This window comes from Bos indicus, chromosome 19 (genome assembly GCF_029378745.1).
Source record: "Bos indicus isolate NIAB-ARS_2022 breed Sahiwal x Tharparkar chromosome 19, NIAB-ARS_B.indTharparkar_mat_pri_1.0, whole genome shotgun sequence".
In the NCBI taxonomy this organism is placed as follows: Eukaryota; Metazoa; Chordata; class Mammalia; order Artiodactyla; family Bovidae; genus Bos; species Bos indicus.
Genome location: NC_091778.1, coordinates 38,275,499 through 38,288,670, shown reverse-complemented (window position 1 = coordinate 38,288,670; position 13,172 = coordinate 38,275,499). Strand labels below are relative to the sequence as shown.

Here is a 13,172-nt window from a genome sequence, read left to right as displayed (position 1 = left end):
TTCATCCTCGGGTGGGCAGAGGGAGAAGAGAGGCTTGGGGGTATTGGAGGGAACGTGTAAGACTGGGACGAGGTACAGAAGCCCTGTGAGACCAGGAGTGAAAGGCTGTGAATGCCAGACGAGGAGCTGGAAGTGCGGAGCCATGGAAGGTTTAGGCCCAGAAGTGATTGTTCAGATGTGGGTCTTGGAAGGACCACTCTGACTGCAGTGAGGAGAAGAGATTGGAAAGGCTGGCCTGGGAGTGGCAGGAAGTCCAGATGGGCTAAGCCTGTGATTTTTGGAGAAAAACCAGTAGCTCCTGGCAACTGACTGGACCTGCAGAGGGGAGAAGACCTGGGTTTCCCTGAGCTGGACTGTGACTGTCCCTGCCCTGTTCAGTCCAACACATCTCAACACGTCTGCTGGGGGCCAGAGACAGCCGGGAACAAGCTAGGTGTGGGCCTGATGCTGGCGGGGGAAACAGCTTGTACACAAACTGCACTGGGAGTGCGGGCTTCTGAATTACCAAAGGGAAGCGGGATGGGCTGTCTGCTTTAAACTTGAGCTCCCTGAGGGCAGGGGCTGTGTCTCCCCTTCACCCTGGAGCTGCCTCAGGTTGGGGCACTGTTTTCTCCGTGAGGCTGGAGGCTCGCTGAGAGAGACTCTGCTTCCTGTTGGCACTGGGGCTGTGGTCTGGCAGCCAGGCGCCTGGCCGCTCCCCACACCTCCCAGGAGGCCTGGGGCAGAGGGAGCGGGTCATGTCCTCCTGCAACGCTCTCCAGCCACCCACCACTTGCCGGTGAGTCCACAGCTCCCGAGGCAGCAGGGCCACCCCTCTATCTGAGCAGGGCCCCTCGGGGTGTGACCAGGCCAGGGGAGGGTCAGCTCCCCACAGGGGGTCTCCGCAGGGGCTCGCTGCCCTCCCCCAGCTCCACCCTTACCTACCTACTCTCCCCCAACTGTAAGCTCACTCAGCAGCCCATGTCAAGGGAGACTGCTAAACGGGGCCAGGTGGGCACTGGGCTGAAGCCAAAGGCCTACACTCATCCTCAGGAGGGGCTTGAGCGCAGGACCAGGGTGGAAGAAGACGCGTGAGAGGCTGCCAGAACGGGGAGGGTCTAGAGCCAGGAGACAGAGCCTCTGCCCTCAATTCCCGGGGGCCTCGGGCAGGCCCTTCCTTTCTATCAGCCTGTTGACCCATAAGGTGACGGGCCTGGGGTAGTCGCTGCAATCCCTCTGGGCTTCACTTTTTTTTTTTTTAATTTTAAAAAATTCCAACAGGGACAATACATCTTGGAAAACTGTAAGATTAGGAGACCTCCTGTGAGAGCCCCAGGAAGCCCAATGAGAGGAAATGCTGTGGAGCGTGGGGGAGGTTTGAAGCTGACACTGAGGAAGCCTTCCTGGGAAGGAGCTTGAGCCCCTGGACAAGACTGGGGTCACTGCTGTCCGGGGCTACAGCTGCCTGGGCAGCAGGAGGGACCTGTGAGCAAAGCAGTGTCGGGAGATACCTCTGCCCTTGTCTCTGGGATAGCAGGACTCTGTCCTGGTCATGCTGGATGTCCGATCCTGGCCCTCATGAGATCTGACTTTTGACCTTTGGCTTAATCATAGACTGAGGTTGTTTGTCCAGTCACCCCACACCATTAAGATTGTGCGGAGCCCAGTGCTGGCTCCGGGCAGGGCGGGCAGTCTGTCTGAGGAGGAGACACAGCCTCTGCCCTCAGGAGCCCAGTGGAGGGGCAGTAGGCTCTCCCCCAGGGAAGAGACCTGTCATAGGGACAAATGACCTGGGAGGCAGGCGAACCCCTCACCCCTCCTCTAGGGGCAGCTGGAGCCTGAACTGCATGTGAATCTGAAACTAGATCAGGGAAGAGCTGGCAGCATGCCCGGCAGTGGCAGCAGTGCTTTGGGGAGCTGGTGGGGCTGAGGAAGCACCCGTGAGTCCCTCTGCCCTGGCCGTCTGCAGACAAGCCCTTGGGTGTAAGGGACAAAGGCTGGGTGGGAGAGTGCACACTATGGGCAGATGTTCAGGCCTGGGAGAGGGGCGTGCTGGGCTCTCAGTCCTCCATGCTGGTGAGTGTGCTGCACGCAGAAGATGCATGAGGCATCAGTGAGGGTGTGCGGTGCAGGTGTGTGCACTGCTGGTGCAACACATGTGGGTGAGCCAGGATGCAGCCCACAAGGGGAGCAGGGAGACTGGGCCAGTGTCTGCCCCATGAGGTCATGCTGGGAAATCTGCCCTTGCTTCCTGGACCTCAAGGCCCCTGCACACAGAGAGGGGTCGGCAGAGACCCGTGTAGGCCTCCCCAGCTCCATCAGTCTGTGCTCTGAGCACCCGCACCTGGGGAAGCCCCAAGGGGCCCTGCCCGCCCACTGCCAGGCCTTCTGTCTCCCCTTGATCCCTCGCCTTGGCGCCCCAACAACTGTGCCTGACCAGCGAATGCAGACTGAGCCAGCTGTCGCTGTGACATCCATTCTCCTCGGTGGGCCTGGGTGCTCCCACCCAGCTCCCCTAGCTCCTCTCGCCCGCCTCCCTCCCTGCTACACCCACATCTGGGAATTAGGCAGGATGACACCTAAAAGCCTCCAGTGGCCATGGAATCTCATGGGGTTCTGAGCCTTAATCCACGAGCTGGTCTCGAGAGACCAAGGTAACAAGAAGTTCTGCTCCCAGCACCCTCAGATCCCCACTTTCTCTGCCCCGGGGCTCTGGGAGGATTCCTGGGGCACCAGCCCAGAAGAGGAAAAAGGCGCCTTATTTGCATATCACTTTCATCTGATTTGCACATGCCTCCTGGTTTGGCCATTTCTAAGCAACCCTAGAATTTGGATCTCACAGGATGCTGAGCCGTTTCTAGGCGCTAGCTTCTCTCCATCTCCCACAACCCAGGTGCCTCCTAAAGGACAGTCACATGAGCGTCCCTGCAAATAATCCACCTGCCAATGCAGGAGACGCAGGTTTGATCCCTAGGTCGGGAAGATCTCCTGGAGAAGGAAATGGCAACCCACTCCAGTATTCTTGCCTAGGAAATCCCATGGACAGAAGAGCCTAGTGGGCTATTGTCCATGGGGTCGCAAAGAGTCAGACACAACTTAGTGACTAAAACGACATCAAAGCGCAGTCACACGCACGGAACTCTCCCTCCACTCAGCTGCACTTGCACGCAGGCGCAAGAGTACAGCAGCCTCCGCCAAATGCAGAAATGCAGAGTCCTGGGCCCCAGCCCTGTGCACCCTCACCCTTGGCCCATGGAATATACACTGAATATACACTCACATGTGCAACTGCATACTTCCGTCTTCACACGCACTCAAAACTCACACACATTTGTCTACACACAGCCTCAGGGCACAAGCAAACACAACTCAGCTTCACATAGGAGTTGGGTGGGTTACACACAGTCTCTGTGCCAGGGTGGGCTGCCAGTGAGGTGCCCTAAGCAACAGATCCCACCCAGCCCCTGAGATGGGCAGGACTGGCAAGGGTCCTGCTGTGTGACTGGCTGGGAGGAGACAGCTCAGCTCAGGTGGCTATTGGTAGTGGTTTTACCACCAGCAGGTCCCTAGGATACACAGTCAATGTAGCAACCCTTTAGTCAGAGTTTTGTCTTCCCCGAAATATGGTTTCATCCTGCGTTTTCTGTACCATTTCTGGTCCCCCAACCCCAGGCCTCCTGCCCTTATTGGTCCCCAAACAGCTTCCTTGGGTGGCCCTGCCTTCGGACTTTATTCACCCTACTCCCTACCAAGAACACCTCCCTGCCTCCTCCAACATGAACACCCAACACCTTCATTCATGCCCTCTTCCTGGGTGGGCTTCCTTCCCTGTTCTCTCGGCACACTTCTATACATCCTTCAAGTCCCACCTTGAGCATCACCTCTTGGGTGAATCCTTTTCCAGTCTTACCAGGCAGAAGTAATCTCGCTCCTCACTCTGTAAATCCAGAGGCAGAGCAGTGGGTAGAAAGACACAGTTGGCCCTGAATATCTGTGTAGAGGATGTTTAGGGGTTCGGAGGCTTTATTTGTAAGGAAGGGCAGGGGGCTTTTCAGAAAAACATAATTACATGGTGAGTGTCTGGGTTTAAATTATATTTGTGTTTATTTTCGGGGAAGAGCGTAGACACCAGAATCAGACAATGCTGCTTCTACCATTTCTGCTGTGCATCTTTGGGTGAGTGCTGCAGCCTCTCGGGCCTCAGTTTCCTCATCTGTAAAATAGGCTCATGGGGGGATTATGAGGACCCCGTTAGAGCTTAAATATTTATGGCTTAAATTCTCATTTCATTGAACAGTACAGACTAATTTGGCTCAAAGGATTTTTGTTCACTTCTCTGTCTCCCCACTGGACTAGAATTTCCTTTACAGCAAGGGTTATGTCTCCATCTATAAAATGGGGATAAGAATAGGACAGACCTTATCTGCTATTGTTCTTGTTCAGTCACTAAGTCATATCCGACTCTTTGCAACCCCATGCACTGTAGCACTCCAGGCTTCTCTGTCTTTCACTGTGTCCCTGAGTTTGCTCACTCATGTCCATTGAGTCAGTGATGCCATCCACCCATCTCATTCTCTGTCACTCGCTTCTCCTCTTGCTCTCAATCTTTCTAGCAACAGGGTCTTTTCCAAAGAGTTGGCTCTTTGCATCAGGTGGCCAAAGTATTGGAGCTTCAGCTTCAGCAACAGTCCTTTCAATGAATATTCAGGGTTGACTTCCCTTAGGATTGACTGCTTTGATCTCTTTGCTGTCCAAGGGACTCTCAAGAGTCTTCTCCAGCACCACAGTTTGAAAGCATTAATTCTTCTGCACCCGGCCTTCTTTATGGTCCAACTCTCACATCCGTACATGACTACCGGAAAAACCATAGCTTTGACTAGATAGGCCTTTGTCAGTAAAGTGATGTCTCTGCTTTTTAATACATTGTCTAGGTTTTTCATAGCTTTTCATCTGCTTATAGTGAGGATTAAACAAATCAATTCATGCAATACACTTAGAAGAGTTTCCTGGCACTACTCAGTATTCACTATTATAGTTATTACTACATACCTGATTTAACTCCTACAACAATCTTGTGGTGTTGGAGATACTGGCTTTCCACTTTATTTATTTATTTATTTTTTTATAGTGAAAACTTTTATATTTGGAATTAGCCAGCTGGACTCAGTTTAGATGATGCCAATTTTGTTGGCAACATCCAAAGCATCATAGTCAGGAGCCAGTCGAACATATGCCTTCTTCTCTCCATCAGGCCTGATCAGAGTATTGACCTTAGCCACATCAATGTCATAGAGCTTCTTCACAGCCTGTTTAATTTGGTGCTTGTTGGCCTTGACGTCCACAATGAATACCAGTGTGTTGTTGTCTTCTATTTTCTTCATGGCTGACTCGGTGGTGAGGGGGAATTTGATGATGGCATAGTGGTCAAGTTTGTTTCTCCTAGGGGCGCTCTTCCGAGGATATTTGGGCTGCCTCCTGAGCCGCAGTGTTTTGGGCCGCCGGAAGGTGGGCGACGTCCGGATCTTCTTTTTTTTGTGGCTGTGGACACCTTTCCACACTGCTTTCTTGGCCTTCAAAGCCTTTGCTTTGGCTTCAGCTTTAGGAGGAGCAGGGGCTTCCTTCTTCGCCTTCGGCGCCATCTTCATGAAAAGCGGCTTTCCACTTTAGAAGTGGAAAGTGGACTTAGAACATTTAGGGGCTTCCTTGCCAAGGTCACAAAATGAGCAAGTATCAGAATCTAGATTATAATCTGGATTTGGCAGAGTCTTAATCATGGGTCAGGATGTGACAGTTCTGGGCAGACAGATAAAATGTCCAGCCTGACTTCCTAATATAGCTTATTTGAGTAAGTCCACGCCCCTTACTGTGTGGCCCATAGGCCTGTGTTTCATCTGGACTCAGCAACTGATAATAGCGTGGGGTCCAGGCTCAGAGAACCAGATACTCGAGTTCTGTGGATACTAGTGTGACCAGGGCTGTAGAGAGGAAGATCTGGTTGATAGGGACGCAGTGATCCGCGGGGCACACCCAAAACCTCAGCTTCAGCAAACCGCTCGGGGTACGGCGATGCCGCAGCGCCCTCTGTTGGCCATCTTGAGCGCTCCGATGATGAGAGGGGAGATTGCTTGCAGACTCTTGTCCAGTCGCTAAACCTTGTCCGACTCTTTGCAACCCCATGGAGTACTGCACACCAGGCTTCCCTATCCTTCACTATCTCCCTGAGTTTTCTCAAACTCATGTCCACCGAGTCAGTGATACCATCCAATCATCTCATCCTCTGTCACTCCCTTCTCCTGTCACTCCTCAGTCTTTCCCAGCATCAGGGTCTTTTCCAATGAGTCAGTGGCCAATGTATTGGTGCTTCAGCTTCAGCATCAGTCCTTCCAATGAATATTCAGGGTTGATTTCCTTTAAGACTGACCTAAAGGAGTTTGATCTCCTTGCTGTCCAAGGGACTGTCAAGGACTCTGACCCAATTCAAGTTTCCTAGGGCCCCAGGAGTCAGTGCCCACTGAAGTGGTCATCTGAGCTGGGAAAACTTTAGTGACTCCTGCATCAATCCCTATTTTGTTGCTGGGAAAACTGAAGCCAAGAGAGGGGAGATGATTGACCCCTAAAAGTGGCTGGGGCCAGGGACTGGATTATGAGGCTGGCTAAATCCCAGTGGTGGTGTCATGGAGTGACCTAGTCACTCCCACTGGTCAGGCTCCCCACCAACCACCCCAGCACAACCTACAGACAACTCCAGATCTCCTATCTCTGCCTCTTCCTCCCACCCCTTCTACCCAGTCCCCTCTTATAAGAATTCTAGAACCTCCTTGTCTTGTCCCTCTGCCACCATATTCTCCAGTCCTCTTCAGCCGCTCATCTCAGGAGACTACCCATGCTCTCTCACAACCAACTTCTCATGTAAAACCTTCTGTTTTTTTCTTATTTTTCCCCCCAGGAAATGAAAACTTTAATTTCTTTCTTTTCTCTTTTTTTAATTAACTTTATTTGATTTTCTTTTTAATTACAAACCACCATACTACATGTTCTTTGTAACAGCTAAACAAACCAGAGGTATCTAAAGAAAAACTTGATAAACTCCTCCTTCCCTTTCCAGCCCCACACCCCTGAGATCACTAACGTGGCTGAAGGAGCACTGTCTCGCCTTATTGTTCTAAGGCTGTTCACTAAGCAGGTAGGAAGAATTGAAACCCACTCTGTGCTGAGCCCTGTGCTAAGCCTGGGCTACGGGAAAACAAGACAACCACCACCATGCCCATTGCCCTCATGGGGCTTACATTCTAGTGAGGGGGCAGACAATAGAGAGTGAACATTTCAGATAGTGATGCAATCTCTGGGTGGGGACTGGGGGGAATGGTGGGGTGATGGGCTGGGAGTGATGGGTTCTGGGGCAGGGACCAGGCTGGTTTGGGTGGAACTGCCAGGGAAGGGCTCTTGAAGGAGGGACGTTTGAGTTGATGCCCAATAGAGGGCGCTGTAGACCACTGTTTGAATGTTATTCTAAGGGCACCAAAAAGCCACTGAGCATAGGAAGGGGTTGCAGAGACCCCTTGGAAGAATGGAATGAGGCTGAGCCAGTATGACTGTCAGGAGACAGAGGGAGAGAGAGAGATTTCTTTTTTCAGATATTCCTTCTTTTTTATATAAAATGGGCTTAGACGATATACATTTGCTCGTCTCTTTTTCCTTCCAGGGCTTTAGTCAGAAAATGCAATTCCAGTTCCAAAGGGACAGCAGTTCACACTCTGAGCAGCCAGCACCCCACAGGTGCCACAGCCCTGGTTGTTCATCAGTCTTTTAATTTTTTCAATCCAAAGGGTAAAAAATACGTCACAGGGATTTGAACAACAGAAATAATAAAGTAGTATTGGATTACAACCCAAAGCATGAAATAAATATACACGAGTCCACAGTGGTTTTAATAAATGATTGAATAAGTTAATAAAAGGGGAAAGAAGAATTCCAGGTAAATGATGCAGTCAGTTCATCCTAAAAGAGAGGCATTTCATCCCTCCCTCCTTAACTGTGGGCTGTACGTAACGACATCCTTTTAAAGAGTAGAGCATGGAAGAGGCAGGCTAGGGAGTGAGGGATAACTACAGAGAAAAAGCCTGACAAAGACAACCGCAACCAGGTAATCCAGGTCAACATCGACGGTCATTGTTGACATTGTTGCTCAGTCTGTTTACTGCCAACAGGCCAGTAAGTCAATGAGTTGCTGGGGCAAGTAACAGCAACTTCATCTGGAAAGCCAGCAGACCAAGGTGGTGGACCAGTGTCCCAAAGAACTGTCTGGCCCAGGTATGGATGCTAGTCCCTTTTATAGAACAGAGAAGGGAAGGTGAGGAGGTAAAAACAGGAATAAGCTGCTCCAAATAATTCCTGGTTCTAGCCAGACCCTGGAGAGGATGTGTTCATTTCTTCTTTCCTTCAGCCATTCACAGATAGCCTGGTCAGGATACTACCTGATTACTAAACAAGGTATATTAGCTTCATGCTCAGGCCTGGGAGGCAGGGTTCCCAGAGATGAGCCATTATGTATATTTTAAGATATAGGTAACATCCTTTCAGGGATTAACTTGTAGAAAAAACAATAGAATACAGAAGTATAAAGTAAAAGAAAGAGATCCAATATGGAGTCAAATTTGTTCTTCCCCATTATATATGTGGGCTTACCTGGTGGCTTAGTGGTAAAGAATCTACCTGTCAATGCAGGAGACGTGGGTTCAATCCCTGGATTGGGAAAATTCCCTGGAAAAGGAAATGGCAATCCACTCCAGTATTCTTGCCTGGGAAATCCCATGGACAAGGGAGCCTGGCAAGTAACAGTCCATACGGTCTCAAAAGAGTTGGACACAACTTAGCGACTAAACAATTACATACATATCCTTAACATGATGTGATGAGAATGCCACTTCACTTCTGTAGTCAACCTCCCCCAAATGCATAGGCCCAGTCTATGAGAAAAAGATCAGACAAATTCCAGCAGAGGGTATTCTACAAAAAAAAAAAAAACAACCTGACCGTACTCCTCAAACTGTCACGTCATCAAAAATAAGAACAGTCCGAGACTAAATGTGATGAGGTATCCCAAATGGGATCCTGGGACAAAACATGGTAAAAACTAGGAAAATCCGAATAGAAGTATGGACTTTAGTTGACAATAATATATCACTATAGGTGATTCAGACAGTAAATAATCCACCTGCAAAGAAGGAGACTTGGGTTCAATCCTTGGGTTGGGAAGATTCCCTGGAGAAGGGAATGGCTTCCCACTCCAGTATTCTTGTCTGGAGAATTCCATGGACAAAGGAGCCTGGTGGGCTACAGTCCATGGGGGCACAAAGAATGACTGAGTGAATAACATTTGTGTGTAACAATAGTATATCACTACTGGGATCTTTAGTTGCAGCATGTCGGACCTAGTTCCTGACCAGGGATCAAACCTGGGCCTCCTGCATTGGGACCAGAGAATCTTAGGCACTAGATCACCAGGGAAATCTTACTATTGTTTCTTTAATTGTAACATACATCCATGCTAATATAAGTTGTTAATATTAGGGGAAACTGTATGGGGTGGGACAAGGGATATCGATGGGAACTCTCTGTACTATCTGTTTAATTTTTTCTGTAAATCTAAAACTGTTCTCATGCAACTGACAAGGGCTTAATTTCCAAATATACAAACAGTTCATGCAACTTGCAACAATAACGAAAAACATGAGCAACGCAATCAAAAAATGGGCAGAAGACCTAAAGAGATATTTCTCCAAAGAAGACATATAGACGGCCAACAGTCACATGAAAAGATACTCAATCTTGCTAATTATTAGAGAAATGCAAATCAAAACTACAATGAGGTGCCACTTCACACTGGTCAGAATGGTCATCATTAAAAAATCTAGAAATAACAAATGCTGGGGAGGATTTGGAGTAAAGAAAACCCTCCTACATTGGTGTGACTGTAAACTGGTGCAGCCACTATGGAAAACTGTATGGATGTTCCTCAAAAAACTATAAACGGAACTACCATATGATCCAGCAATCCCATTCCTGGGCATATATCCTGACTAAACTATACTCAAAGAGAAACATACACCCTATGTTCATAGCAGCACGGTTCACAATAGGCAAGACATGGAAACAACCTAAATGTCTATCAACAGATGACTGGATAAAGGAGATGGAATACTATCAGACATAAAAAGGAATGAAATAATGCCATTTGTAGCAACGTGGATGGACCTAGAGATTATCACACTAAGTCACAAAGACAAATACCATGTGATATCACTTATGTGTAAAATCTATAAAGAAGGCTGAGCGCCAAAGAATTGATGCTTTTGAACTGTGGTGTTGGAGAAGACTCTTGAGAGTCCCTTGGACTGCAAGGAGATCCAACCCGTCCATCCTAAAGGAAATCAGTCCTGAATGTTCATTGGAAGGACTGATGCTGAAGGACTGAATACTTTGGCCACCTGATGCGAAGGACTGACTCATGGAAAAGACCCTGATGCTGGGAAAGACTGAAGGCAGGAGGAGAAGGGGATGAGAGAGGATGAGATGGTTGGATGGCATCCCCGACTCCATCCCCGACTCGATGGACATGAGTTTGAGCGAGCTCCGGGAGTGGGTGATGGACAGGGAAGCCTGGCGTGCTGCAGTCCATGGGATCGCAGAGTCCAACTCGACTGAGCGACTGAACTGAACTGGTGTGTAAACTCTAAAGTGTGACGCAAATAAACTTATCTACAAAACAGAAGCAAACTCACAGACACAGAGAACAGACTTGTGGTTGCCAAGGGGGTGGGGGAGAGACGGATTGGGAGTCTGAGATGTGCAGATGCAAACTATTAAATACAGAATGGATAAGCAACAAGGTCCTCATTGCATAGCCCAGAGAACTATGGTCAATACCTGTGATAAACCACAATGAAAAAGAATATGAAAAGGACTATATATTATACATACGCGTACAGCTGAATCACTTTGCTGTACGCCAGAAATTAACACGACATTGTAAACCAACTATATTTTAATAAAATAAATTTTTAAAATATCTGTCTCGTTGTTTTAAATTGTATTTCCCTGATGCCTTCTGAGGCTAAATCTCTTTTTACATATGTTTTCTGTCAACTGCTTATTTCTACTTCTGCCCACTCTTATTTTTTGTTTTTTTCTTATTGGCTTATAATTTTTTTCATAGTAAGGATATTAGCCCTTTGTCTGTTACGCATATGTGGCAACAGTATTTTTTTTTTTTTTGGCTGTGCTAACAGTATTTTTTAAAGTATGCTGTTGGCCTTTCTGTTTGTGGAAACATATGTCACCCAGAAAAATGTTCTTCTGTAAAAAAAAAATCTTTCTCTTTTGTAAGACTTCTGGGTCTTCTGTCCCTGCAAGGTTAAAAAATTATTCTTCTAATTTTTCTCCTAATATTTTTAGCTTTGATTTTTCACCCATCAGGGATCTGTTTTGCAGGTGGTGTCAGGTGAGAGGGGAGGATGTGGCTTTATTTTCTTCCAGATGGACCATCGATATGGCAGCATCATTTATTAAATATACAGACTTTCCCACCAACTTGCCGTTCCTCTTTAGCAGAATGTAAGTTGCCGTATAGAGCCTTAGATATGGGTCCGGGAGACTGTTCTCCAAGCTGTCATCAACATCCAGCTCAAGAACCCACACCCACCTTCTCCTTAAAAGCTGTACCCCCTGCCCCACTCCTCCCAGCTGGAATCACCCTATCCCCACTTGATCTCCCTTACCCCCCACCTGACCTCCTATGGAAATCATTCATTCAAACCATACACTCATACATCGCGCTCCTCCTGAGTGTTAGGCACTGGACCAAAGAAGACTGCCCCTGTCTTCTAGGAATTCACAGTCTGGGAAGAGAAGGGAGAACAAAGTGAGGCCAAGTAACTCTGAGGGAATATTGATGGGAGAGGTGTCAATTCCATTTCAGAAATCTTCAAGAAGGGAATGACAGTGAGGTGGGTGAAGGGTCCAGTGGCGAGCAAGTGTTCACCAGGCAGTCATGGAGGAAGGAGCTGCCAGGTGGCATGAAGGGCATGTACAAAGGCACCAAGGCAAGGCAAAGCTTGATATGTTTGGGGAGATGCAAATGGTTCAGAGGCCCCAGAAAGGGGGTGCTGGGAGAGAAGAGAAAGCAAGGGGTAGGCTGGCATGGGAAGTCTGAGACAGACTGGGACCTAGGACCTGGGACCCTTTGCTGCAATGCTTGCATCTGGACAAAATACAGAGACTATAAGGGAGAAAAAATAACTGCATGCATGCATGGTTGGAACAAATTATGGACAAGATATAAAAAGGCCAAAAAACCCAACTGCCACTTTTGAAGAGCCCAGAGCAAGGGCAAAAGCAGGGTACTCTGCATGCCCCTTGCACACACCACCCAAAGGGTAAGATGCCCCTTGCACACACCACCCAAAGGGTAAGATGCCCCTTGCACACACCACCCAAAGGGTAAGATGCCCCTTGCACACACCACCCAAAGGGTAAGATGCCCCTTGCACACACCACCCAAAGGGTAAGATGCCCCTTGCACACACCACCCAAAGGGTAAGATGCCCCTTGCACACACCACCCAAAGGGTAAGATGCCCCTTGCACACACCACCCAAAGGGTAAGATGCCCCTTGCACACACCACCTAAAGGGTAAGATGCCCCTTGCACACACCACCTAAAGGGTAAGATGCCCCTTGCACACACCGCCTAAAGGGTAAGATGCCCCTTGCACACACCACCTAAAGGGTAAGATGCCCCTTGCACACACCGCCTAAAGGGTAAGATGCCCCTTGCACACACCGCCTAAAGGGTAAGATGCCCCTTGCACACACCACCCAAAGGGTAAGATGCCCCTTGCACACACCACCTAAAGGGTAAGATGCCCCTTGCACACACCACCTAAAGGGTAAGATGCCCCTTGCACACACCACCTAAAGGGTAAGATGCCCCTTGCACACACCACCTAAAGGGTAAGATGCCCCTTGCACACACCACCCAAAGGGTAAGATGCCCCTTGCACACACCACCCAAAGGGTAAGATGCCCCTTGCACACACCACCTAAAGGGTAAGATGCCCCTTGCACACACCACCTAAAGGGTAAGATGCCCCTTGCACACACCACCTAAAGGGTAAGATGCCCCTTGCACACACC

General features: G+C 48.8%; 1 long non-coding RNA gene and 1 pseudogene across 2 annotated transcripts; one reads left to right on the top strand and one right to left on the bottom strand.

Moving 5' to 3' along the window:
- Nucleotides 1–680: 680 nt before the first annotated feature.
- On the top strand, nucleotides 681–11,137 carry LOC109574572 (uncharacterized). 2 transcript variants are annotated; one of them, XR_011562044.1, is made up of 5 exons: nucleotides 681–4,155; nucleotides 7,085–7,162; nucleotides 8,187–8,289; nucleotides 8,704–8,810; nucleotides 9,679–11,137. It is a non-coding gene; the product is annotated as an uncharacterized lncRNA (long non-coding RNA). The 2 variants fall into 2 exon arrangements; XR_011562043.1 differs by having other exon boundaries at nucleotides 711–778.
- On the bottom strand, nucleotides 5,086–5,627 carry LOC139177561 (large ribosomal subunit protein uL23 pseudogene; annotated as a pseudogene).
- Nucleotides 11,138–13,172: the final 2,035 nt, after the last annotated feature.